A 27,767-nucleotide genomic window follows, 5' to 3' on the forward strand; every position below is an offset into this window, starting at 1 on the left:
TCCAATGGTGGTTGAAATATGTGTGGCAGATTAAAAAAATGCTGTGTAAAACTCATAGACCCAGGTGAATCATAGCACAGTCTTTTACAGTTTTGGAATAAAGCTCTCCTTTCCTTGACATTTAACTATTTCCCTTGGTTTCTGGTTTTCTATGGTCCCTAATAGAATCTGAATGCTTGACCACTGGCCATAAAATTACCATCACTATCTGGGTGTTCTCTAAAAGACTAAGTTATAAATTTGGTTGATCACAGCAGGACTTCATCATCAAATGAAAGCAGTATATAAAATAGAGGTTCAAACAAATCATGAAGTTATGAGTAAGTTACATGACCCAATGGTGCAGATGCCCATGACTTCCACCTACTCTTTCCCATCAGCTTCTTTATCTCAACCACATCTATGTCCTCATGGGGATTTTCAGGTGACCAAGTGACTCAGTAAATAATCTAGTAACTTTCATTGCTGAGTGCTTAACTTGCCAAAGGCCAAAACCAATGCCAAGCCCCTGATACTATTTTTCAGCACCATCAACCAACCACCTGGAGGTAGATTGGTTACACAGGACCACTTCTGTCCTGAAAGGACAACACCTTTTTCTCTTTACATGTTCAGACTTTTCTTTTTATTTCTTCTCCTCCCATTCCTACATCACTGATTTCTCTCTCTCTCTTCCTGTCTCATCCTCTCTCTTCTCCTCCCTCTCCTCAGTCATTCTCAGGATATCATATTCTATTTTTTTCCTTTGATGCCACATAGACCTCCAGCTTAAATCATGTACTCAACAGTCTAGTATAAATGTACTTGCTAAAATTAGTGATAACTTTAGTAATGTAAAATTTGGTTGCCATTTTTTGGCTTTGTCTCAGCAACATTCCAGAACTACCACATCTATCATTTTGAAACATACCCCTTTCTTGATTCCCTTTCTGTTCCTAATACAAGGACACTTTTTTTTTTTCTCCAGTCTTTTGTGTAGGCTGTTCCTCCACTGCTTGCTTTTTAAATTGACCTCTTTAAGGCTTGATTCAAAGCATGCTTCTTTTTTCCCAGGACAGTAATAATAGCTATTAAGTTTACAGGTCCTAGATTCAGACTGTATGAATTTAAAAATAGCCTCCACCATTTACTAATTGTGTAGCTATGGGACAATTGCATAACCCTTCAAAATCATGTTTTTTTGTTTCTTTAAATGGTGTATAATAACATTACCTATTTCCCAGAGTTGTTGCAAAGATTAAACAAGATAAGTCACGTAAAGTGCTTAGCACTCTTCCTGGAATCCAGCTAATAGACAATAAATGTTAACTATATTTATCCATTCATTGCTACATATTTTTTATAGGTAATCTCATCTATCCCACTGGCAATATATAACATGTAGATGCTAATGATTTCCAACTTAAAGCTCTCCTTCCAGTTTCCCAAAACAAACTTGTGGGGTCATCCTTGGTTTCATTTTTCCTCTCTTTATATATAATATTAATCAACATTTGATGCCATTTTTTTTCCCTCAAAATATGCCTTAAATCTGCCTACTTTCCATTTTTAGGGGATTGGTCAATTTCAGGTTATCATTATTTTGTGCCTTAACTGCTGAAATAGCCTCATTATTGGTATTTCTCTTTCATGCTTCTCCCATCAGATCTTTTGTCCTCAGAGAAGTCAGAATAATAAGTTTAAAACAAATCATATTAAGATGCTCGACTACCTACAGTCTTCCAATGATTTCCCATTGTGGTTTATATAAAATTCAAATGCTTTGAAATGACAGTCAAAGTATACACGACTTAGCAGCACTGCCCACACCTCTACCTTCATTGTCAGCCACTTTACCTTGTGCTCACTCTGTCTTAGCCAAATGGAATGTTGGCCTCTTAAAATTCTGTTTTTTTGTTCTGTCCTGTTCATTATTTTTGCCACTATCTACAATGCCTACTTTCCCTTTCTACAGGTAATTCCTTCTTATTTTTCCAAATGTATCCCTCTATACCTACTGGTTTTACAGATGCCTTCAAATACTGTAGTGAGGATCCTCTTCACAGTAAGGTTTAATATTGGCAGTCAAGGACTGTTTCCTTAAAGGAAAATAAATCAGTTCCCAAGTTAATAAATGACATGTCTAGATCAAGATCCATGGTTCTGTCTGTTCCTTCTATCATTGTAAGCTTCAGCTTCATTATGATTAAAGCCCTAATAGCAGTATGTCATTGTTTTTAGTCGTCATACATGGGCTGAGAAATCCAGTCTGTGCCCAGGATCCCAGCACACATGACTGTCTCCTCTAAAATTACATAGGAAATGAATACCAAGACTTCTCTGCCAGTTTCTAATCCAGGATCCCAATTTTGTTTTATTTTTAAAGTCACTTTAACCCCCACTCACTTCTGTGCATTTATTTACATTTTATTTCCTATCTAGAGAGATGTTGCCTTCATTTTTATTTTCAGTTTGTCTTACAAAATAGATATGTAAATATATATTTACCTAAGTATATGCCTGTATGTTAGATAGATATAGATACATATATATGTACAAATATGTATGCATGTACATATGTGTGCATGTTTATATTTTAAAATTTTTAATGGCATTATTATGTTCTTCAAGGGGTTCCAGATCCCTTCCAACATAATATGGAAGTCCTCAAAATGTCCATGTGCTCAAAGATATTTATTTTATGAATAAATGAAGGAATATATGAGACCTAACTTGGATATCTTGAAAATTGAAAATGTAGTTAGCTTATGGGTGCCAGGATTAGGAATAATTTAATGGCTTAAAAGGTGTGGCAAACTTGGATTACGGACAGTTTCTGAATATTAATTTTATATGAATCCAGTACTATTAGCTTCAGTGACATCACAGAGACATGTGGTTACATTTGGAAGAATTGATATACCATAAACTTTGTTGTACAATGTATAACAAAAATCCTGTTTGAGACACTCAATAAGGTTGGCTTCTAAGACATAAATATATGATGTTCTGAAATAATTTACTTTCATTCTCTGAGCAACATTTCTGTTTTTCTCTTAAACTGTTGTCTAATGTGAAATAGTAAATATTTTCCTAAAGAGGTACAAAACTAAAATATACTGCTCAAAAAAAAAAAAAAAAGCCCAAAGCAGTTACCTATTTAATCTACATATTGCTCATAAAGAGAACATTGACAGCACCCAACTTCCCCATCACAACTCTCCATTTATCTACAATTTCATGAATCCCAGTCATTGCATAAGTTATTGACAGTTTTGTTGTACCAACTTACCCTGACAAGAAAGTGATTAAGGGATCTATTTGCTCCACATTCTCACCGAATCTTGGTAGTTTTAGTCTTTTGTATTTTAGCCACCCTGATGAGGCTGTAGTGACATAATATGATGATTTCAAACTTCTATTCTTGATTCCTAATGAATTTAGTTCAAAATATTTTATTTTCATTGTGATTTTTTTTACTTGCCCCCCCACATATATATATACTTATATATCATATTGTTCAAATATAGAGATTAACTTGTAATATTTTGTTATTATTTCTAGTTTAACTGAATTGTGATAAGAGAACATTGCTGTATTTAACCTTTGACATTTATTGAGGCTTACTAAATGGGTCTATGTCAGTCTGAAATTAGTATAGAAAGGCCTTTCTGAAGGGTGGCTCTGGGCTGATATATGGGAATTTAGATATTGGGAGGATTCCCATCATTTTCAAAACTGAGAAGAGCTACTCACTGTGACTAAAATGTTTTTACAGATAATGTTGTTTATGCTGAACACCTGCTTTCCTTCTGGGTATCTGAATTTTTGGTATGTGAGAGACAAAAGATGTTTGCCTAACCAACCTTCAGTAAAACTCTGGGCACTCAGTATCTAATGAGTTTCCCTCATTTCAACATTTCAAATGCCTGTCACAACTCACTGTTGGAGGAATTAAGTGTGTCCTGTGTGACTCTACTGGAAGAGGACTCAAAAGAGCTTGAACCTCGTTTCCTCCAGACTTCACCTCATCAAGTTTTCCCCTTGTTGATTTTTCTTGGTACCCTTTTATTGTAATATATCATAGCCCTGAATAAGATTATGCTGATTCCTGTGAGTCTTCCCCTGAAATAGTTGGTGTCAGAAGTGGGATATGCTAGCCTAACCCTGACACAGTGAAATGTGGTGAAAACATTGTTTGAAAAAGGAATACTTGAGAGGCAGAGAATGATGAGCCCTCACTTCCTGGGTGTCTATAAGTCATCCATGGTATGAAACAGCCGCTGAACTGTTGTCTATTGTGAGAGGTAAAAGTTGCGTGTGGATTTGAAAATGATATATCCCCTTCAAGAGAGTTGGCTTGCTGTATTCTCTAGCAGTGTATGGCATTCTATCTAAAGTGAGGAGGAAAAAAAATGCAACCTGGGTGATGTGTTTTATTGTTTGTCTTTTCTTCCTTTAGAAGGAGAAACATCCCTAAATGTGAGCACTGGATGAGCTAGACATGCAAAGTTTGTTTCTCTCCTCCAGGTGGGATAAAAAAGGTTAAATCAGTTCCCAGAGCTGGAGCAAAGTTTTAGGTGAGCCAAAGTGGGGATAAAAGGAACATTCTTGTCATTTCTTCAGCCTAACTGCTTGCACTGCAGCAGGACCCCTGCCTCTGTCTTGCATTCCCCTGGCAATTGTAATCTTAAACCTGTGAATGTGGAATTTACTGATAGAAGTTATAATAAATTTGCAACAGCATAAAAAGGAGATTTTAACTGGCTTTGTATTTCGCAGTTATTGCATCTGCATATATAATAAAAATTGTAAATGCTTATAATTCCATGAATTCTAGAGAGCTCATCATAATTGGGGGAAGCTACAAAGTGAAGTGCTAGTGGGACACACATTCCTTGCTTTTTGTCACTGGTGGGTTGGTTGCAATTTAAATTCTTTAAGCATTTAAAATGAAACATGTCTTTATAACTGATGTTTTTGGCTCTGATTTTTGCTTATTATTAGAGCTTCTGAATAAAGGGAGACACATGAACAGAGAATCAATCTCCAAATGGAGATACATTTTTGATGTTGTAAAAACAGTTCGTAGTTGCTAATGAGCTCTTATGAAATCAGATATCTGACCCTTAGAGGCAGATAAGTTTCTAACTTAATGTGCATTTTTTTGAGTGGATCAATTTGGACTCTAACACCTATGAAACATAAAAGGCTCAGGAAATCCTTGCCTGTCACCTGGACTTGGAACACAGTTGTCTGACCCTGTAGAATCTTACCTTTGCTGAAGAAAAGCCACTGGCTTTTTTAAAAATCTGAATGCAAATAATAATTGCTTGGACCTGACTCCAAGCTGAAACCTAGTATTTTCTGTTATGGGCTGTTTTGGTCTCAGCATGGATTTTGCAGAACTGAAGGCAGCCATGGGCTTAATGAGCAAAGCTCAGGTTCCAAGATGGCTGCAGATTTAGGACCCTCCTGTGTAGGGGCCACAAACTATGAAGATATCCTTGATGTTGACTGGACCATCTGTGTCACATACAAATGCCCACAGAAAAGGGACCATTCTTTGATAGAACTATCTGAAATTGAGTTCCTAATCAACTTTATATTTTGAAAATGATTGTATTCCTAAATTGTGATCTCTGCTAATAGCTGCAAGTTGGGAGGAGGGCACATGATGGAGACTGTGAACCCTCCACCCGCTCCTGACAGGTGAGACTCTTGACCCACGAGGGGATGTCTCACTGCTGTTGATCAGTTGTGTTTGGTTTTCCTGATTAGTTGTAGTTTGCAGCAATGAACTGATCGCTTGAGTCCACTTCCTGCACATTTCTCCTGGTGCACACACTGCAGTAAGGCAATTTTATTAATAAATACAGCCGCCTTCAGAAAGGGGAGATTCTTTTTAGGTTGCTCACTCAGTAAATGATTAGAATAAAAGGGATGGGAGGTTGTGTAAACTCATTTCAAAAATGTTTGAAAATCCAGTACTTCAACTTAATTTCTAAGCATGATGTGCCTTTCTGATTAAGTTGTATAAAATGTTGTTTTGTTCTGTTTTGCTCTGCGAAAATACTTGGACGGTCTTAAATACAACCCTTATAGATGAGTGATATGGGTGGGAGTAGGGGATAAAGTAAAGACTGTAAAGGCACGATTGCCGAATGAGACACACTTAGATAAAACAACTCAGAAAAGGCAAAACCCTGGCACCTGGGCAAGTGCAGGGCATGGAGAAGGATTAACAATCTTTGTTTTTCAAAACTGTTCCTAGAAGCTTATTCTTCCTCCCTTCCTCCCAGAAAAGAGAGAAAAATCCCCAGTGTTGATTTTCCAGGCTGCTCTGAGCATTTTGATACAATCTCACTGCTAAGCCTATCACCTGTCTAGGAGACAGCAGGGGTTGACCCTAGCACTTTCCACACAATACACCTCCAGTTTCCATCCACATTTGTGAGGAGGATGAACTGGTGTCAGAGACAAGCAAAACTATTTGGAACTGACAGCTTCAGGTTGTCCTTTTGAAACCAATGACTGAATTGAATTACGTGGACTGAACATAGAAGGCTAGGGTAATATGGTGGAGGCCACATCAGAGGCCCTATTAACATATACTGCCTGATTAATGTACATCCTGCTTGGGGGGCCCTAAAAATGGTAAAAACTCTTTATTATAAACGTGATGAATATGCCCTCTGGCATTGTACTTCTTACATGTGTGTCCTGACTATCTTGACACTACCTCAGCTCTGGAAGGCATTCAGGTCAACTCTGATTTACTGGCCAGAGTTCTTCTGGGGCTAAATTGGTGCCATGGACCAGGTAAAAAAGGTAATGCACCAACTTTAGGAGGAAGTCGCTTGGCTTTTTAAGACAGACTTTTATGGTAAATGGGATTTAACTGAATAAATCCATGACCCCTTAAAAGTTATGACTGAGATAATACTGCCATTTGGTGAGCATCTTGATAATCATTTTGCTGTAAATGTGCCTTGGGCAGAGGGCAAGGGGTGGATTGTGCAGAAGAGTTGAAATAGCAGAACTGAAACTATCCTCAGAAAAGCTTACTTGCAAAATTGGCCCTGGGCTGCGGTCTGTTAACTTAGATTTCAGGGGGATTCCTGACTGATAAGAGTGGTTCCTGGGGACTGCATTGTTTGTACAGACAATATGGTTTGTGGTGAACACCTGCTTTCCTTCTGGGAGTCTGGAACTTTGATATGTGATAGCCAGAGGGTGCTTAGATGACCAGCTCCCAGTAAAGCCCTTGGCCACTGAGTGTGTCTAATGAGACTAGTGACATTTCACACATGTCTTAATTAGGTGCTGGAGAAATTATGTGTCCTGTGTGACCCCACTTGGAGAGGACCCTTGGAAGCTTTGCTTGTACCTGATTTCCTTGGTACTTAATTGTATATGCCTTTTCCCTTTGCTAACTTTCTTGTATCTGTATTTGTTTTCTAGAGCTGCCATAACAGAATACCACATATAGGATGGCTTAAGCAGCAGAAATTCATTTTCTCACAGTTCTGTATTCAAAAAATCCAAGATCAATATGTTGACAGACTTGGCTTCTCCTGAGGCCTCTCTTCTTGGATTGCAGAAGGTCTCCCACTGGCTGCCTGTTCACACGGTTGTTCCTCTATGCACATCCTCTCTGTGTCTTTCTGTGTCCAGACTTCCTCTTCTTATAAAGATACTAGTGATTAGGACTCACTCTAAGGGCCTCATTACAACTTAATCACCTCTATAAAGGCCCTATCTCCAGGTACAGTCATATACTATAGGCATATAGGGGTTTAAGTCTTCAATCTATGAATTGGGGGGGGGGACACAGGTTAGCCCATAACAGTATTCTTTTGCTCTAATAAATCATAGTCGTGAGAACTACTATATGCTGAGCCCTGTGAGTCCTCAGAGTGAATTATTAAACCTCTTAGTGGTGTTGGAGACTCTCAAAATTAATATATAGTCATTTTTTTGCAAATGATCTATGTATGCTTGGTATGAAAAAAAGCATTCCCCAATTTTTGGGTGTAGTGTTCCATATATGTAAATGTTGTCAATGTTTGTTGATCATGTTTTCATGGTACCTTTTTTTTTTTCTAGAGTCCCTTTTGATTCGTTCATTTTAAATTTGTCTGTGCCGGTTTTCTTTCATGTTTTATTTCTTCTCTGTGTGTCCTGTTATTTTTGCATTGTGTATTAAGGACATAGTTGAAAAATTATTTGTAGCAGTTCTTTGTAGAAAAGCAAGTTTACTTTTTGTCTTGCAAAGTACCTGGAGATACTAGTAATCTAAATCAATTAATCCAACTCAAGGTTTCCGAATGATCTAAAATTGCTTTGCAGTCACTGAGGACTGAGCTACTTCTAATTAATCCTTAAATCTGGGATGTATCTTTCAAGAATCCAATGTACATTTGTCATCCAAGCCCTACAAGGCTGTCAATACCTCCATGCACTTCTCGGGCATTCAACTTCCTTTACTCAATTAAAAAAATCCCCCAGGGAAACAGCTTCTCAGTTTTATTTCTCTGAATTTACATCTTCTCTTGGGTTTTATTCTAAGAATGCTTCATAGTCTCATAAGGTCTCAGGATAGGCTTTTATATTTTATCAAGCGCCTCTGATCACCTTCTGATCAGTAGGTAGATAATTCCAAACTAGTATGAAAATGGAGGTCCTCTCTAGCCGTCATTTCTCATTTATCAAATATTATTATACCTCTGCTTACTTTGAAGATTTATGACCATGGTCAGATTAGGTGTTTGAGAAAACCCTTGGGGAATTCTCTTGAGGACGGCTCTACATCTTCACGCTCCTTTTCTTCATCTGATCTAACCCGATCAAAGAAGTAAATCTGTTGGGAAAAGCCATTTTTAGTAACTCTTCTTTTGAGCAAATGATACATTTATCTACCACATGGACATAGTGCTATTAGAAAAAGCCATTTTAGCCTGATTTACTAAAATACTTCTCATTTGATCTGAGATCTATGTTTTCTTGGAAGATTAATTCAAGCTCTTTGTCTTTCTGGAAGATGACTATAATCTGTTTCTCTTTTAATAAATATCACCCTAAACCTTCCAATATATCTTATATGAAATACTGCATATAAGCATACTTAAATTCTACAATAATCTAACAAGAAACCATAGCATTTATAGATACAAAACTGTGGAAGTTTCTATGGAAAGGATATGGTCATACAGACTCTTGCATCCAGTGTATTTCAAAATGTCCTCTAGGTGTGTTATAAATGGAAAATTAAAAACATAAAAGGTGTACACAGCAGTGCCAGGAAAGTGTTTTGAAGGAACATAGCGGAGACAAGGTACACAATTTTGAAATAATGCATTTTCAAAAGAACCTCTATTACCAGGAGTAAGCTCTGGGGAGAAGAGCACTCTAGACCTCTCTGATGCTAGCATAAGTTTCTTTTATGCCCTATCAACTCTCTAGATAACCAGAGTCTCATTGGCAACTTAAGTTTCCACTGAATTGTATTCAACAAATTAACACAATACTATTGAAGATTTAAAAAGATGCTGAAGGTCCCACTAGAGTTATATATTCTTTTCTACAAAACTGATAGAAAACTAAAACATGTTGTGAGTCATATTTATTAATAGAATCATATTTTAATGCAACTGAGATTTTTCATTAAAGGAATGGTGCAAGAAAGCTTTTGTTAATGGATATAATTATTGTCCGATGATATGTAAGTTCGAACTTTTATATATTGGCTATTTTTAAAAGTAGTATTGCTCATGGTAGTAAGGGGATGTATGTAAGGAAATGGAATTTTGATTGGCTATCTACTGGTTTTGACTGTTCATCATCTATCTCCTTGTCATTGGTAATGAAATCTTGATTTCCCTTTGGAGAATTACCCTTTGCTCATTGTGCTTTCCACTGTGCTGTCTTGACTCTACCCTCTTTTATTAATGGGGACTATGACCTACTTGGGCAACCAGGCTCTTCCTGTCAGGTTTTTAAATCTTGAGAAGGTATAAGAATAACAAAATGATTGAAGCTAGTTTATCCCAATGATAGGGGCCTGAAAAGCCCCATCAGTTCTGCTACTTTGGTCCCAGAAGATGTTTTGGGTCCTGTCCTTTGCATTGCCTAGTTATAAGTTATTTGAGCCACACTACATCCTTTGAGTAATCTTGTCCCTTTCTAATTTAAATTAATCAGAATAGTTTTTTTACAAAAGCGTTTAACTGGTGATTTTCATACAGAAAGCACATGGAATGATGGATAATGATCTATTTGCCAAGGTTCACTTGTAAGTCTTTAGTTCATGGTTTGTCTGCGTATGCTAAATTTATTTATCTATTACAGGGTTTCCAAAAACTGGCTTCATATTAGGGTCTCCAACCTTTAAAACCATGTTAATTGCCAATTAATTCAGACTTGGGTCATGAGGATCAGGCACGTGTTTTATTGTTATTGTTGTTTTTGTTTTGTCTTCAGCTATGCAGTTCTTTTTTTTTTTTTTCTTTTAAAAATTTATTTATTTGAGAGAGAAAGAGAGATTGAGTGCAGGGGGCTGCTGGGAGCCCAAAGCAGGGCTTGATCTCAAAACCCTGAGACCATTACCCGAGCAGAAATCAGGAGTCAGACACCACCAGCTCCACAAGCCAGGCGCCCTGTAACTCTGCAGTCCTAATAAGCATGCAGGGCTGAGAACCACTAATTTAATGCTATGGTCATGAGAGATATTACATTTTTTTTTGTACCCAGTTTATGATATTGAGTCATAGGAAATGTCATTAATAAGAAAAATAGGGGTGCCTGGGGGCCCAGTTGGTTAAGCATCTGACTCTTGGTTTCAGCTCAGGTCGTAATCTCAGGGTTGTGAGATCGAGCCCAGCGTGGGGCTCTGTGCTCAGCGTGGAGTCTGCTTGAGATTCTCTCTCCCTCTCCCTTTGCCCCTCCGGCTTGTGTGTGCTCTCTCTTTCTCTAAAATAAATAAATCTTTAAAAAAATAAAATAAACATAGGATAAAGGGATGAGTGGAACAACGCCTATGAGAAAAATGAATGGAGAAGGTAGTTTTAGCTTTCCCACTTAAGATGAGAATAAGCAATATTCCATAGGGGTTGCCAGATCAATCTATAATTTTGAAGCTTCCCTGCTCTCTGAAAATATAAGGATAGGGAAGTTGAGATGATACTTCCACAGCTTAAGTAATCTTTTCAGTAAAATTTTGCCTCTATGTTTTTGTGTTTTGTTTTGTTTTGTTTTTAATTAGAAGACTCTTAACTATAGGAAACAAACTGATGGCTACCAGAGGGGAGGCGGGTGGGGGACCGGGGAAATAAGTGATGCGGATTAAGGAGGACACTTGTCCTGATGAGCAGTGGGTGACGTATGGAGTTGTTGAATCACTATATTGTACACCTAAAACTAATATTATATTATATGTTAACTAACTGGAATTTAAATAAAAACTTTAAAAATAGAAGTCATCAGAGCTAGTCTAGAAAAATTCTTCAATTTTAGGGTGGAGAGACTAAGGGTCAGAGATGGCCTCTGCAAGGCACACAGTCAGGCAGCATCATTGCTAGGTACAGAATCGTATTCTCTCAAGACCACTCTGCGTCTACTTTGTCAGCTATACTTTCCTCCTTCCACATCGTTACTTACACTCTTCATCCTACCCCAAATTCCTTCATTTCTTTCTTCTATTATATGTATCAGTTCCCTAAGAGGCAGTGGAGCATGGGGACTCAAAATGGAACAAAATGTCTTTCGGTTCAAATACAAACTCCCTTAAATCATTTTTTGCTGGGTGACCTTTGGGAAGCTTCTTGGTTTCTGTGTGCTTCTTACCCCATCTGTACATTTAGGGTAATAGCACCTACCACTTAAAATTGTATTATATTGATTAATTCATGCAAGGCAGTTTGAAGGTGCCTCTTACAGCTTACGCACTCAGTGAAGGTAAGCTATTATTCTTCTCATCACAGCTTGTTGTCAGTGCTTCTCATTTTAACCCTTTTTTCCCCCATATGGTTTTTTTCTCTGGTTTCAAAGAGGACACATCTTTTACTGTAGTTTCTAAGAAATATCCAAAGCTTTCCCTACTTTTCCTAGAGTCATAGTCTTAAAGTCTGCTTTACCTCAGTTTCCCCAATACCCTTTATCCTGGGTCAGTAGTATTTTTATTTGTTTTACTTTCATAGAAATACCTGTAAATAGTTTAAAATACCAAATAATTTATCAAGATTTATATTGAAAAACATAGTCCCCTGATTCATTCATTTCCTATCTTAATTCTCCTTCCTCTGGCACAATCATTTGGAACTATGTTAGCTTTTTCTTCGGGTATTTATTTCAGATTACTAAATGACTTAATTTTTATTTCTTGATTTTTCTGTTTTACATAACAAGTATTGCAATCTGTATTAGTCAGGGTTATCCAGAAAAACAGTACCACTGAGATACATATTGCTATTCATATTATTATGCATATTATTATGTTAATTATTTTATATATTATTCTATTATACACATTTAAATTTATTATGAGGGATTGAATCATATGATTATGGAGGCTGAGAAGTCTTTTTTTTTTTTAAAGATTTTATTTATTTATTTGAGACAGAGAGAATGAGAGAGAGAGAGCTCATGAGAGGGGGGAGGGTCAGAGGCAGAAGCAGGCTCCCTGCTGAGCAGGGAGCCTGATGCGGGACTTGATCCAGGGACTCCAGGATCATGACCTGAGCCGAAGGCAGTCGCTTAACCAACTGAGCCACCCAGGCGCCCCGGAGGCTGAGAAGTCTTAAGATCTGTGGTTGGCTAGCTGGAGACCCAGAAGAATGGATGGTGTAAGTTCTGATCCAAGTCTGAGTTTGAGGACAGAAGACCAATGTTCATCTCAAAGACAGTCAGGCAGAGAGAGCAAATTCATTCTTACTCAGCCTTTTTATTCCAGGCAAGCTTTCAGTGTTTGGATGAGGCCCACCTATATTGGGAAAGGCAGTTTGTTTTACTCAGTCTACTGATCTGAATGTTAATCACACCTGATTATGCTAATTAGAGAGCAAATAATGTGTGATATCTATCTATCATCTATCTATCTATCTATCTATCTCTCTATCTATCATCTTTTTATCCATCATCTATCATCTGTCAGCTTTGGAGCCTGAGTCCCATCCCTTATTCAGTGCTACCACTTACTATTGGGTTCATGTCACTCTAATCCGGTTATATTACCCTAATGCCTCCCTTTGTCCCCTTCACAGAGGCATGATTCAGTAAGCAAATGTTTATCTTTCTTCTGGTTATGACTAATGGCTCTTGGCTTTGGAATATATTTACCCAATAAGCAATACAAAGCTAGGTAAAGAACCTCTGTCCCCAGAATCAATTTACTAATTCTGTCTGCAACACCCACTCTTGCTTTTCAGTCTTATGGAAAATATTAGTAATTAATAAAACTCCCATCTGACAACAAGTTAACATTGTGATATGTTAAATTGGAAATACCAATGAAAATAAATTAACAAAAACAAATATCTTTTCCATGTGTTCAGTGAGAGAAGTCCAATAACAAACCCAACAAATTTCCTTAACCAGTACTTACCTTTTCTTATGATTTTGTTTTCCATTGTGTTCTTTGCTAAAAAATAACTATGCTCCTTGAACATGATTGATTACATGTTTTAGGGGAAGAAAAAATCTATTTGGACTTAGAATATATTATTATTGCTAGAAGGAAGGATTCTTTCAGGGATGCCTGCTGGGAGCCCTGTATTAAAAGAACAAAGGAACCATATTAAAGGGTCTCATAATGGCTAACTGTGACAATTTTAAATTAATAATGACACAAAAAGCCCTCATAATTAATGGAAACAAATTCTGTTCCTGAAAGGCTATGATTTCATAGTGAAATTTAAATGTAACAAATTAGCATAAAGTATATTATATTGATTGCAATACAAAAATAGGAAGTATTAATTATATGCATAAACTGTTTCTTCTATTAAGTATATGTTTGCTTATAAACTGCAAAGATGTGCTTGCTTCTCTCAGAGTAATAGGTAATGACAAATATGGGGGTGAGGCTGTTAATTATTCAAATAATCCTGAAGAAGTTAGTGGCTACACCAAAAATAGGAAGGAAAAATTAGTCCCAAATCCACATGAAATATACAGGCAGAAAGAGGTTTCTACAGTGTATTTCAGTTTGGTGTAGTAGCTAGATGTTCTATAGAGACCTGACTATATAGACTTGATCCTTCATCTAGTATGAAAGAAATCTTTTGAAGGACTTACTGGGTAGAATTACATACAGATAAGACATCTTATGTTTGCTTGTTTGTTTTTGTTTCCTTCCCAATATCTTTTTTTTTTTAAGATTTTATTTATTTGAGAGAGAGAATGAGAGACAGAGAGCATGAGAGGGAGGAGGGTCAGAGGGAGAAGCAGACTCCCCGCTGAGCAGGGAGCCCGATGCGGGACTCGATCCCGGGACTCCAGGATCATGACCTGAGCCAAAGGCAGTTGCCCAACCAACTGAGCCACCCAGGCGCCCCCCAATATCTTTTATTGTAGTAAAATACACATAACATAAAATTTATTGTTGTAACCATTTAAGTGTACAGTGTAGTGGCATTAAAATAGATACATGATGATGTACTACTAACACCACAATCCATCTCCAAGATTTTTTTATTTTGTACAACTAAAACTATACACATTAAACATTAACTCCCCATTCCCCTACCCTCCCCCAGCCTCTGGCATCCACCATTCTACTTTTTGTCTCTACGATTTTGACCACTCTAAGTATCTCGTATAAACAGAATCATACTTTATATGTCTTTTTTGAGATTGGCTTATTTCATTTAGTATAATGTTCTCAAGTTTCATCTGTGTTGTAGCATATGTCTGAATTTCCTTATCTTTTAAGGCTGAATAATAATCCATTGTATTATACCACAGTTTGGCTTATCCATTCACCCATCAATGGATACTTGGTTGCTTCCGCATTTCAGCTATTGTGGATTATGCTGCTATGAACGTGGTATTTAGACATCCATATGTTTTTAATAATATCTAAAAGCAGGGAAAACACTGGATTATGTAGGGGTGCCTGGGTGGCTCAGTCGGTTAAGCGTCTGCTTTCGGCTCAGGTCATGATCCCGGGGTCCTGGGATAGAGCCCAGTGTCAGGCTCCCTGCTTAGCAGGGAGCCTGCTTCTCCCTTTGCCACTCCCTATGCTTGCGATCTCTCTCTCTCTCTCTCTCTCTGTCAAATAAATAAATAAAATCTTAAAACAAAACCATTGGATTATGTAATACTAAAAACTTAGAGTGGGCATAATTTGTAGAGAAAATCTAGGTTAAAAAAAGACTTACATGGAAAGAATGGACCCAATAAATTATTGATGTAACAAAGGAAGTTTATACTTGAAAACAATACTTGAACTAATGATTAGTAACCAGTGAATTTTCCTTTGGAGGATCGACCAGGTCTAATGACCCAACACAAGCATCATTTGGTTGACAAGGCAGAGTTAATCATCATTTTTGTCTTGGGAATTTATTGTACATCTACTGAGTCTATAATAGTTTAATCCCAGTAAGGTATCAAAATAAGAACTACTATAAGCATTGGGAGGTATAAAACAAGAATAGAAATGATGAGGGCACGGTTGAGGATTTAAAATAGCTTTAAGTATCCATCTAGTAGTATGCTTTGTAATCAATATATATTTGCTATCTCTTATTTAAAGCAGTTAATGTTTAAAAGAATCTTAAGATTCAGTTTGAGTTTTAGTTTAAATTATTTATGGAAATTGATTTCATTAAGCTTAAAGGCAGTGTGTAAATGCCTAAGAAAAGTAGTTTGAAGTTGAGATATTTTGTTTACAGAGTTTGTTGATGCTTTTCATTAAATTAATTTTAAATTCCTTAACACCAGTACTCAAATTTTCCAATGATTTTTTAAAATGTGTTCTCTATTAAGGAATAGTTTTGGTTCTTACAAGATGGTTGAGGCAATATCACTTAGAATATTCTATTATTGCTAGAATGAAAGGATTATTTCAGGGATGCCTGGGAGGAAGGCAGGTAGTGCTCCCTCTTGGATTTTAAAGAATCTTTACTTTGCTGTCTCCTGATATCTGTCTTTCAACACACCTGCCTAGATATCCATCAAAATCTGGAGCCCCCCTATTATAGCCAGAACCATAGAAAAACTTTAGAAATCATCAAGCCAAACCTCATATACCAGTGAAGAAACTGGCTTGTGACCAGCAAACTGGATTGTGGCCAGCACCTGACAAGACTGAGACTTGCCAGAGTTGGTAGTTACATACCCACATTTTTACCGATTCCACAACAGGTGCTTTTGCTACCCCTTTGTACTTTTGGCTATTTTGTTTGCTTGGTCTCTTGTCCATGCCCAAGTCTTCCAGCTCTGTCTGCTACCCAAGCGTTTGTCCTTCTGTCCATTTTGCTACCATACATGCCTTCAGATTTGCATTGATGACAGATTCACAACAGCTTCTATGAAAGGAACCTATGCATTGAAATAGCACAAATAAAATGATTTCTTTTGCGGCTGAGACGTTACGTTCCCTGTTGTCAGTATTTTCATGAACTGAGACACCTAGATCTAATGGTGGAGGGAATGCTTTAAATAGCCAGGCATGGTGGCCACTGACATCATAAAGCAAAAATCTCTAACATTTTCTCCGTGTCACTAGGGCAAGATGCCCCATACACTGTTTGCATTCTGTTATTTGATTTCTCAGGCAGTTGAAGAAGGAAATGCCACTTTTAAAAATGGTTATCTCCTTGCCTCCACACTAAATGGCCAGTTGTGGGCTTTTTGTATTTTTTAAGAGAATTCCTTATGGTGAATACTTCAGCTAAGTAAAAATGTCAGAGCTGTAATAGAAGCAGGTTATTCTCAAACCGCCAGTGGAATTAATGATGGCTCCTCTCTGCCCGGCTCCTACTTGTCCAGGTTCCTAATCCTAACATCCCTTGCCTTGCAGCTTACCTTCCAAGCGTGGTCTCTCCCGTCACTGTGTGCCTGTTGAGTCCACCCTCCACAGAGTGGCCAGAGTAACCTATCTCAAATGTTCAGTAAATATGCTAATTCTCTGTGACAACCTGGCATAAACATGGTATCATCCAGCAACTAAAAATTAAATTCCTTAACTCAAAAGATTAGTTCCTCTTTAGACTGTTCCCTGCATCGCTCTAGTTTCATGTTCTTATCACTGTATGCCTTATACTTAACATTCTACCAAATACTGAGCTGTTTTTATTCCTCACACATAACACAGAGTGAAAAATAGTACCTGTTTCTCAGGATTGTTTCAAAATAATGTGTATAAAGAACTGAGCACCTGCCTCAAGGAAAGCCCTCAATAAAATGAGCTTGGGAAAATTAATTTTAGAGTTAATTCTATGTGACTTTCCTCATTTTGGTTCTTTCTTCTCCACATGCCCTCAACTTCCCAACACCCTTCCCCTTTTTGGATTTTGTTAACTCTGACTTGCCCCCATGACACCTTTCACAAGCCATCTCCTTCGAGAATAGATGGGGTCTCCTCTGTGTGGTGCCCCAGACTCATCTTTATCATTGCGATATAAAGTCATTTTTCTGAAATTTTTTCTTTTCCATCTGTCTTTCCCATCGCTCTCGATTTGCAAGACAAGAAGGAGGACTCACTCATTTTGCATTCTTGGTATTTAGCATAATATTTAGCACAATAAATGGCACTTAATAAAAACTCAGTATTTTTTAACATAGATACTACTAAAGAAAAGATACCTTAACCACGCAAAGTCCACAACAAGAAAAACTAAAAATTATTGCCAAAAATATTAACTCATTACACACAGCTTAGTCATTGTAGAATGAATGGCAGGCATTGTGTTTTTTTGTTTTGTTTTGTTTGTTTGTTTTTTACAAAGTGTCTACTCTGAAGCAGTGCACAATCAAGTGTGACATACAAATGTTGTAGCAGCCCTTACATGGGCATTCTTCAGATTTCGGTATTTTGAGATATTACTAACGGTTCAAATTAAATCAGAGTATCAGAAATAAATAAATTCAAAATCCTGCAAAAAAAAAAATCCGTTGCTTGAAACTGGGAATGTAAAGAGTCAAGGAAATACAGACTACATCTTTTAAAAGCAAATAATAAATAAAAGAATGAAAAGTGTTGTTTATTGCAAGCAATGGAAAGACTCTGGTTTAATCTCTGAAATACATTTAAAACCCATAAATAGGAAACGATTGCATACCCAGTCTCATCTGATTGCCTGACTTTCTACTCTAGTAAATTGGATATTGGTTAATTGAATAGTCTATCAATCTCCAAACTGCATTCAAGTTCAGATGTTCTTTAAAATGTAATCATTCTAGATAAATACTGTTGCAGTTTTCATTTCAATTTTTGATCACATCACAGTAATATGATATTTTCTCATTACATTTCACTATAGATTGTGCCCTGACATTATTTTCTAAATTTGCTTACCAAATGCTTCTTTCATGGAATATTCCTTGCAAAATGTACATTTTGTTAAAGTGGGTACTGAGAGTGCTTTAGCCTAGGTGGCATCCTTTCTAATCAGAAGCTATTTTGAAGTCATCAAAATCAGCCTGGGTCAATGGAATAAAAATCATGCAGAATGGCAGTCTCTAAGCTTGACCTTTGAAATTTTTTTCATTTCCAGAAGTAAATTTAGTCACTGAGATCTTAAAATAATCACTTTTACTTTTTAATCCAATAAGAATAATACAGATGACTTTTCCAGCAACATAAGAAAATATAGGGTGCCTCTTGGAAAATATTGGGTGTTATCTTATGAATTCAGGTTGTCATTTATTTGTTTATTGTTTTTTTATTTTAATTAATTAATTAATTGACAGAGAGAACACAAGCAGGGGGAGCAGTAGAGGGAGAGGGAGAAGCAGACTCCCTGCTGAGCAGGGAGCCAGACATGGGGCTTGATCCCAGGACCCTGGGATCATCAAGGCAGATGCTAAACCAACTGAGCCACCCAGGCAGCCCCCAGGTTGTCATTTAAAAAAATTTTAAATGTCATTGTTTGTAAAGAATTAGCAATGTGATTAACAATATACACCTGAATTTGAAATGCTTTCAATTAAATTTACCTTTCATTATTATAAAAAGCTGAATAATACTCATCTTAAAAATCAAATATGTATTTTAAGAAGTTAAAAAAAATCACCTAGACTCTCATCCACTTCTCCTTGTGTACATATGTATTTTTATGTATCAGTGTTCTTTCCTCTTTATTAGTCATAAGCCATTAATAAATATTATGCAATAAACCATAACAATCCAGTTATTCTCAATTGCATCAAAACCAAATTATAAATAGAAAGTGTCATAAAGGGGCGCCTGGGTGGCTCAGTTGGTTAAGCCACTGCCTTTGGCTCAGGTCATGATCCTGGAGTCCCGGGATCGAGTCCCGCATCGGACTCCCTGCTCAGCAGGGAGTCTGCTTCTCCCTCTGACCCTCCCCCTTCTCATGCTCTCTCTCTCTCTCAAATAAATAAATAAAATCTTTAAAAAAAAAAGTGTCATAAAATTGACAATTTCAAGAAATGTGCATTTCTTTTTGAAGAAAACATTAAATCAGAAATTATAAAGGAGGAAGTCAATAAGTTAGACTATAAAAACTTAAAATACCTGTAAGGCAAAAGCAATGTTAAAATATCTTTCTCTGGTCAAAAGCTATATACATTTGCTGCTTATTTAGCTTCCATTCCCTCCTTCCCAATTTTCCCTGGTATCTTATTTTCCTTCAGGTATGCGCCCCTCCCCTACATAGCACATGCACTTTGAGAGAAGTTGATTTTACCTCTAAACCTAAGCGCACACCCTGATTTATTTAGTTCACTCAAAACTTCTAATTATTTAGCCACTGCAGTTATTAGAAGTGGGAGTGACCTAAGTCTGTCCAAACTAAGTTCAAGTCTTTTGTTTCGAACTCTAGGAGAAAGATGTTCTCCCTTTCTCTCAATAGCATGGAGGGTGATGTGATTCCTAGAACTCCTGAAACCACTTTACCCGTCGGGGCACAAATGTGACCCATAAAAGAGAGAACATCTGAGAATTAAGGCAGAGATCTGATAAAATGGTAGCTGAAATCTACTCTGCCTCTGGGCTTTCTTTCTGTTGTTGTTGTTATGTGAACCAGTAAACTTCCAGTATTAATTCGTTGCCTCTACTGTAACAAAAAAGGAGAGGGGGGGCTTTAAATGACAGAAATTGATAGCCGCACAGTTCTGGAGGCTAGAATTCTGACTTAAGGTGTCAGCAGGCCGGGTCCCTTCTGAGGCTGTGAGGAAGAGTCTGTTCCATGCCTTTTAACCTAGCTTCTGGTGGTTCTGACAATCCTCAGTGGTCCTGGACTTGTAGATACATCATCCTGATCTCTTCTTCTTCACATGGTGAGTTTTGCAGGGGTAGGGCAGGGTACAGCTCAATCAATAATACTTCCTTTATTGTTTAAGCCAATTTCAGGTTTTTGTTGTTACTGACAATTAAAATCACCCAAACTAAAGCCAAGGGAACCCTTATACACATGGTCATCTGCTAGTATTTGAAATTCCTAGTCAACCACAAAACAAGCCCTTTCATTTCCAAATTAATCATCCTCTGAACAACAATGTCACTTTGGAATATATTTGCAAAGTGGTCCTTCCTAGGCTGTTTGATCCTTAAGAAAATCTAGTTAACTGTTTCTACTATGTCCACACAGTGTGGCCAAAAATTTAACTCAGAAATTAACCCTCAACATTCCATACAAAAAGTACAGTCTATGACACTTGCCTAGGCGAATAGTTAGTATACCAGCTACTGTCTGGGGAGAAAAGTGAAGATGGAGAAAAGAAGCTCCAAATTTCAGTAGCTCAATATGATTCATGTTTCTTACTCACTTGTCAGTCCAATGAGGAAGTTACTGGCTGTCTTGGAAAACTCTACTAAGGGACTCAGTGATTCATCTCTTATCACCAAATTTAACTCATAACCTCCAGTCCTTGTGTTATTTTCCTAGGGTTGCTGCTACAAATTACCACAAACTTGGTAACTTAAAATAGCAGAAATTTATTCTCTCCTACTTCTAGAATTCAGAGGTTCAAAATCAAAGCAGTGTTCTAGAGAAGTCATCCCTTGCCTCTCTTAGCTTCTGATTGCTGCTGGCAATCCTTGCCTTTTCTCAACATGTGACTGCGTCATTCCAATCTCTGCTTCTGTCTTCACTGTCTTCTCATGGCCTTTCCTTCTGTGTACCCTCCCCTGTTTCTTTTTCCCTTTCTTTTCTATTCTAACTTATCATTGGATTTAAGGCTCACCCTAATTCAGGGTGATGCACATTTAGAGATCCTTACCTTATTTACAGGTATGGAGATCCTTATTCCAAATAAGCTCACATGTATCTTTTGGCAGCCACAGTTCAACCCACTGTAGTCATCATAGAAAAATATGAGATGATGGAGCCACACTGGGTATATACATCATTTGCTTACCTTCTACTGGCCAGAAATACTCACTTACAAAGTGACTGAGAAATGTATCCTGTGGCTTGACAGCAGCTTCCCACAATGAGCTCTAGGGTAGAGACTACTATGCACAAAGAATTTTGGTCACCAGTTGGCCTTCTTGGCTGTACACCTACGACTGGAGCTTAATCCCTCTTCTACATGTTAGGACTGATATTCTGGAAGTTTTAATTTCTGTATTCAACATAAAACATATGATGAATTAAAGTAGGATAAAAGTATAAGAGGGAGAAAGAGCAAAGGGAAATGCCGCCATATGTAGTTATACAGAACCCTTGGGTAGAGTTTGGGATGCCACTGAGGAATATCCAGTAAGAGAGCACTCTGGAAGGCTTGTTATAAAATCGTCCTCGGAAATTTCTTCCAGTGGATTATCACACTTGAGACTTCTATCCCCTCAAATGCAATAGCTACAACTTGAGGTTCTGATTGATGTACCCATTTATAGTATTATCCTTAAAATTTTCTACATTTTGTACTTCTAGCTGAATTGGTATCTCCTTGTTTCGTACTACATATAATTTTTCTGGGCTCCATATTAACCCTCAGCCATATCTTATATTAAATTCTGTATAATATTTTATTAGAAAAAAATTTAAAAATCATACCCTAATGGTTTAGTAAATGTTACTAATTTTTAGTGGGTGACAGGTGATAATGGTGTGTTCTCTAAAATACATGTATTTTCCCCCACTCTTCCCCTAGGATATGGGATTATTTTTGGCAGTTTTATAACTTGAAATTGATCAAAGATTTAAATGTAAGACCTGAAACCCTAAAACTCTTAGAAGAAAACTTAGGGAAACAGATCCTTGACATCGGCCTAGGGGATAATATCTTGAATAAGTCACAAAAAACACAGGTAACAAAAACTAAAATAAACAAATAGGACCTCATTAAACTAAAGAGCTCTGCACAGCAAGGAAAATGATCAATAAATTGAAAGGCAACCCATAAAATGGGAGAAAATATTTGCAGACCATCTAATAGGGGACCAATATCTAAAATACAGAAAGAACTCACACAACTCAATAGCAAAAGTGTAAATAATCCAATTAAAAATGGGCAAAGGACTTGAATAGACATTTTTCCAATGAAGATATACAAATGGCCAACAAGTATATGAAAAGATGCTCACCGCCACTAAAAATCGGAGAGATGCAAATCAAAACCAGTAGATAAATAAGTTCTAGAGATCTAATGCACAAGAGAGTAATTGTAGCCAATAATACCATATAATAAAATTCAAAGTTGCTAAAAGACTGAATCTTAACTGTTCTCAACACAAAAAAATAAATGATAAATATTTGACATGATAAAGGTGTTAGCTAATGCTACTGTATTAATCATATTGCAATATATAAATGTATCAAACCAATGCATCATACACCTCCAATTTACACAATATTATGTCAGTTAGAGCTCAATAAAACTGCAGTATCTTAGCTGTCATGCTTTAAAATATTTTATGCCTAAATTTGTCCTTTTGAGACATACTTTAAAATGATTCAAATTTTAATTTAATCTTTATTTTTACTTTTTAGATGATTTTATTTATTTATTTATTTATTTGAGAGAGCGAGAGCGAGCATATGAGTGAGGTGGGGGAGAGGCCAAGGGAGAGCGAGAGGCAGAAGAAGATTCTCTGCTGAGCAGGAAGCTGGATGGACATGGGGCTTGATCAGAGGATCCAGAAATCATGACCTGAGGCGAAGGCAGACGCTTAAACAACTGAGTCACCCAGGCGCCCCTACTTTTACTTTTTAAAACATATCAGTTAAAAGTATTTATTTTAGGGGTGCCTGGGTGGCTCAGTCGTTAAGCGTCTGCCTTCGGCTCAGGTCATGATCCCAGGGTCCTGGGATGGAGCCCTGCATCGGGCTCCCTGCTCAGTGGGGAGTCTGCTTCTCCCTCTCCCTCTCCCCCTGCTTGTGTTCCCTCTTTCGCTGTGTCTCTCTCTGTCAAATAAAAAAAAAAAAAAAAAAAAAAGTATTTCTTTTAATTCAAGATCGATTCCCTAGTCAACAGTTAAAATCTTGTAATACGTTTCCCCCTATTTACACCTCCAGGAAAATGAAAGTACAGTAATACAGCACCAATTGTTGTAGAAAAATGAGTGCTTTAATGCTTGCTAATCTTAGCATGTTCACTTACGAATAGCATGAAGTGAAATATGAAAAGTGGCAAAAAATACTTCTTTCACCAGTTTTGTGGTTAGTGGTGATTTTATTTTATGTAAAAAAAAAAGAATTGCAATGTAATTTGATGACTCTAAAAAAAAAAAAGATACTTTAATTTTATATAGAAACTTCTGGCAAAGCTGCCAGTCAGTAGAGGACAGACCAGACTCCTGCCCCTTCTTTATTTTGTGGTAGAAAATGATGGACGCCATCTTTGTATTAAGTTCCTAGAGTTCTTGAGCAATTGAAATGCATTAGAAGAAACTCATGAAGGAAAACTAGTGTTCCTAAAAGTAAGAAGGGATTTACAAAAATGCTGACCACATTGAACATTACGTTTGTGGAGGAAAACCTAACAACAATATAAGGATTATAAACAGGTGAATGACATCATCAGTTTTGCCCTTTAGTGATATGACTTTGGTAGAAGTTGAAGAGAAGGAAGTGAGCATTGGAAAGGGTTGTAAGGTATGAAACTTGCGTTTGTTTACAAATAAATAAAAATGCCCTTAATTTGATAGCAAATGTAGAAGGTTAAGTTAATTATCAGAATGGTAGAATTCACATGAATCGGTGACTGATTAGATGTCCCAGGTAAGTGGATAGCGGGTTTTCTAGGTCTCTGATTGGGTGGCAGCATGAATATTGATGCCATTTCACTGCCCTGGTGAATACAGAAAGCAGAGAAGGCTTCCTTCATTGTGGGATAGGACACAGGCACCAATCACACATATTAAATGTAATGAATCCATGGGACATTCAAATGAACAGTAGACAAGCAGCAGGATCTTTTCCAGTTCTAAACACAGTTACAGGCTGGTTCATATGGCATAATTCAGAAGAATGTCTAGTAATGGTCTAAGAGTAAGCAGTGACATAAGCATATTGGCATAACATTTTATAAGGCTATATAAATAAATGTTACTTTTTCATTTTTATTTTACTCGGGACACAAGTCAAATTATACAGCTTTCTGAAGATCCTTACTCCAGACTCACTGGCTGAAAAATTTTGGGACTGTAGTCTAGGGACTTTTCAATAAGCTTCTTAGATGATTCTGACAGGCTGTCAGGTTTGTCAACCACTGGTATAGGGCCATTTTCCCCAAACTTTGATCTGAGAAACAAGTTTGGGGATATACTTAACTGATATTCCAAAAACAAAGTGATCTGTCAAACAAGTTGTGAAATGCCATATACAAAATCTCTTTCTTAAGTTACAAAGAAGCATGAGCTTGCTAAATAAATAAGAAATCTATTTAATGTGTTTTATGGTTAAACTTCATTTTAAAAGGGACAATTTTTCTTCATACCTATTAGTATCTTTGGAAGAGTTGTTTTTTGTTTGTTTGTTTGTTTTTTTAACCTTAACATAGACCTGGAAAATACTGTTTTAGGCATGATCATCATGTTGTATATTTAAAATTTCACAATGTTATAGGTCAATTATATCTCAACAAAGCTGGAAAAAATAAATTACAGATGTAAAATAGAAATGTCCTCTGCTTGAGATTTTGTCTCATATCAGTTTCCTACTCTCTGTGCCTTTAATTCTATTTGACTCACATAACTTTACCCATTTGTTCATTTTAGCTTTTTTTTTTTTTTAAGATTTTATTTATTTATTTGACAGAGAGAGACACAGCGAGAGAGGGAACACAAGCAGGGGGAGCGGGAGAGGGAGAAGCAGGCTTCCCGCGGAGCAAGGAGCCCGATACAGGGCTGGATCCCAGGACCCTGGGATCATGACCTGAGCCAAAGGCAGACGCTTAATGACTGAGCCACCCAGGCACCCCTCATTTTACCTTTTTAAATCAACTTTATTTTAGATGTTTTTCTTCTATACAGCATATAATTCAATCTTGTTTTTTTGAGCTGAACTACTTTTTTTATATGTAGGAGAGTTAAGCCTTTACACAACCATGGCTATTGCTTCTATTTTCGTTCTGATTTTGCTATATTATTTTATGTTATGTTATAATTAATATGTGAGCTTTGTTTCCTTAGACATAGGGTTAAATATAAGTTCTCTTCCATTGTTTTCACTTTTCCTTTTCAGGGACTCCAGTTACATCCATGTGAGATCTTTGCTTGTCATACTTCCATCATCTGTTTTTTGAACTTTTTTCTTTGTTTATCCCATCTTAATTCCCTTGCCATATTCCTTTTTTTTTTTTTTACTTGTTTTATAGTTCAAGACAGGTCTACTTCATTGTTTCCTTTTTCAGGTACCCTATAGTTATATGTATGATAAATTCTTGCTCCTCCTCGTTTTCATCAACTTTCTTGCTGACACTTAATTCTTTTTCTTTATCCTTTTTTTTTATTCTTTTGGCCTATTGCCAGCTTTCTTTAATCTTTCCTATTTGAATTTAAATCTGTTTTCTCTTGGATACCTTATAATTTACTTTTTCTTTCTTTTTCTTTCTTCCTTTTTTCTTTCTTTCTTTCTTAATGCTTTGTGTTTTTGAACCAAGTACGTTTTTTCTTTAAGAGGTAGCAGGAATGATCCTAATTTTATTTTCCTCCTCCTCTTCTTCTTTCTTTCTATATTTAATGCATCTTGTTAAAGATCAGTTTGGAATTATGATTTTGGAGGATCTTTATTCTTTTATCCTTCTATTGAAGTATGATTAACTTAAATGTTATAATAGTTTCAGGTGAACAACATATTGATTCAACAATTCTGTGTATTACTGTGCTCACCAGGATACTTGTAGTCACCATCTGTCACCAAGCAACATTATTACATTATTATTGTAATAGAAAAGCATTTAGATAATCCAGAACCCCACTGCCCAGAAACAACTGTCATGAAAATGTTGCTACTTTCAGAGATTTCATATCATCTTATCCCACAACACCTTTTAAAACCAAAATTAGGACTGGGGCGCCTGGGTGGCTCAGATGGTTAAGCATCTGCCTTCGGCTCGGGTCATGATCCCAGGGTCCTGGGATTGAGCCCCATGTCTGGTTCCTGGCTCAGCGGGGAGCCTGCTTCTCCCTCTGCCTCTCCCCCTGCTCGTGCTCCCTTTCTCTCTCTATATATATCTCTGTGTCTCGAATGAATAAATAAAATCTTTAAAAAATATTTAAAAAGGAGGGGGAAAGATGGCAGAGGAGTAGGGGACCCTATTTCAACTGGTCCCCGGAATTGAGTTGGGTATCAACCAGACCACTCTGAGCACCCACAAAACCAGACTGAGATGTAAGAAGATCTGGATCTCTACAAACAGAATAGTCGCAGGGGGTTGGTTTTGAGGTACAAAGCAGGGAGCTGTGATTCCACGGGCAGATACCGGAGGATAAACGGCAGCGGGAGGGTGCCTGGCCGTGGGGATCCTACACCACCAGTGAGTGACAGCCTCGCGCGCTGCGGACAGGCACAGACTCGCAGACCGGTAGCAGTGGGGAAAGGACTCTAGGGCAGCCCCCAGGATGGAAACCCGGATCGGCGGGGTTGGGCAGGCAAACTGCAGCCCCCAGGACAGAAACCCGGAGGGGCGGGGCCGCGCATCCGCGCGAACTGGGAGCAGCTGGCGGTTTTAGAAGCACAAAGGGCACAAACGTGCCCCGACCTGGAGGCAGGACTGGGAGCGCTGCGGAGGGGCGCACAACCCAGGACGCTACAGTTTGTAGCAGCATGGACAGAAACAGAGATGGTGTGGCCTGGAGAGCTCACTGAAGAACAGACTGAGTTCTCTCTGCTCTGAGGCAGAGGGTTGGAAACGGTCTCTTCTGCTCTGACTCATGGAAGAGATGCAGAAAGCCGCCAGCGAAAGGCGCCAGAGAACAAAAGCCCCAAAGACTGATTCCCACTGAGCCCATCCCCCGCCACAGGGGCGCAGGGCAACTCCGCCCAAACAGGGTTGTCAGAGTGACAGTGCAGCAGGCCCCTCCCGCAGAAGACAGGCTGGGAAAACAAGAGGCCAGCAATCCTAAGGTCCCAAGAAAACAGGTGCATTTTGCTTGGGTTCTGGTCAATAATTTGGACTCTATACATTCCCTCAAACACCCATCAACAGAATGA

The sequence above is a fragment of the Leptonychotes weddellii genome, chromosome 3 (genome assembly GCF_054177405.1).
Source record: "Leptonychotes weddellii isolate Sample4059 chromosome 3, ASM5417740v2, whole genome shotgun sequence".
Taxonomy (NCBI): domain Eukaryota; kingdom Metazoa; phylum Chordata; class Mammalia; order Carnivora; family Phocidae; genus Leptonychotes; species Leptonychotes weddellii.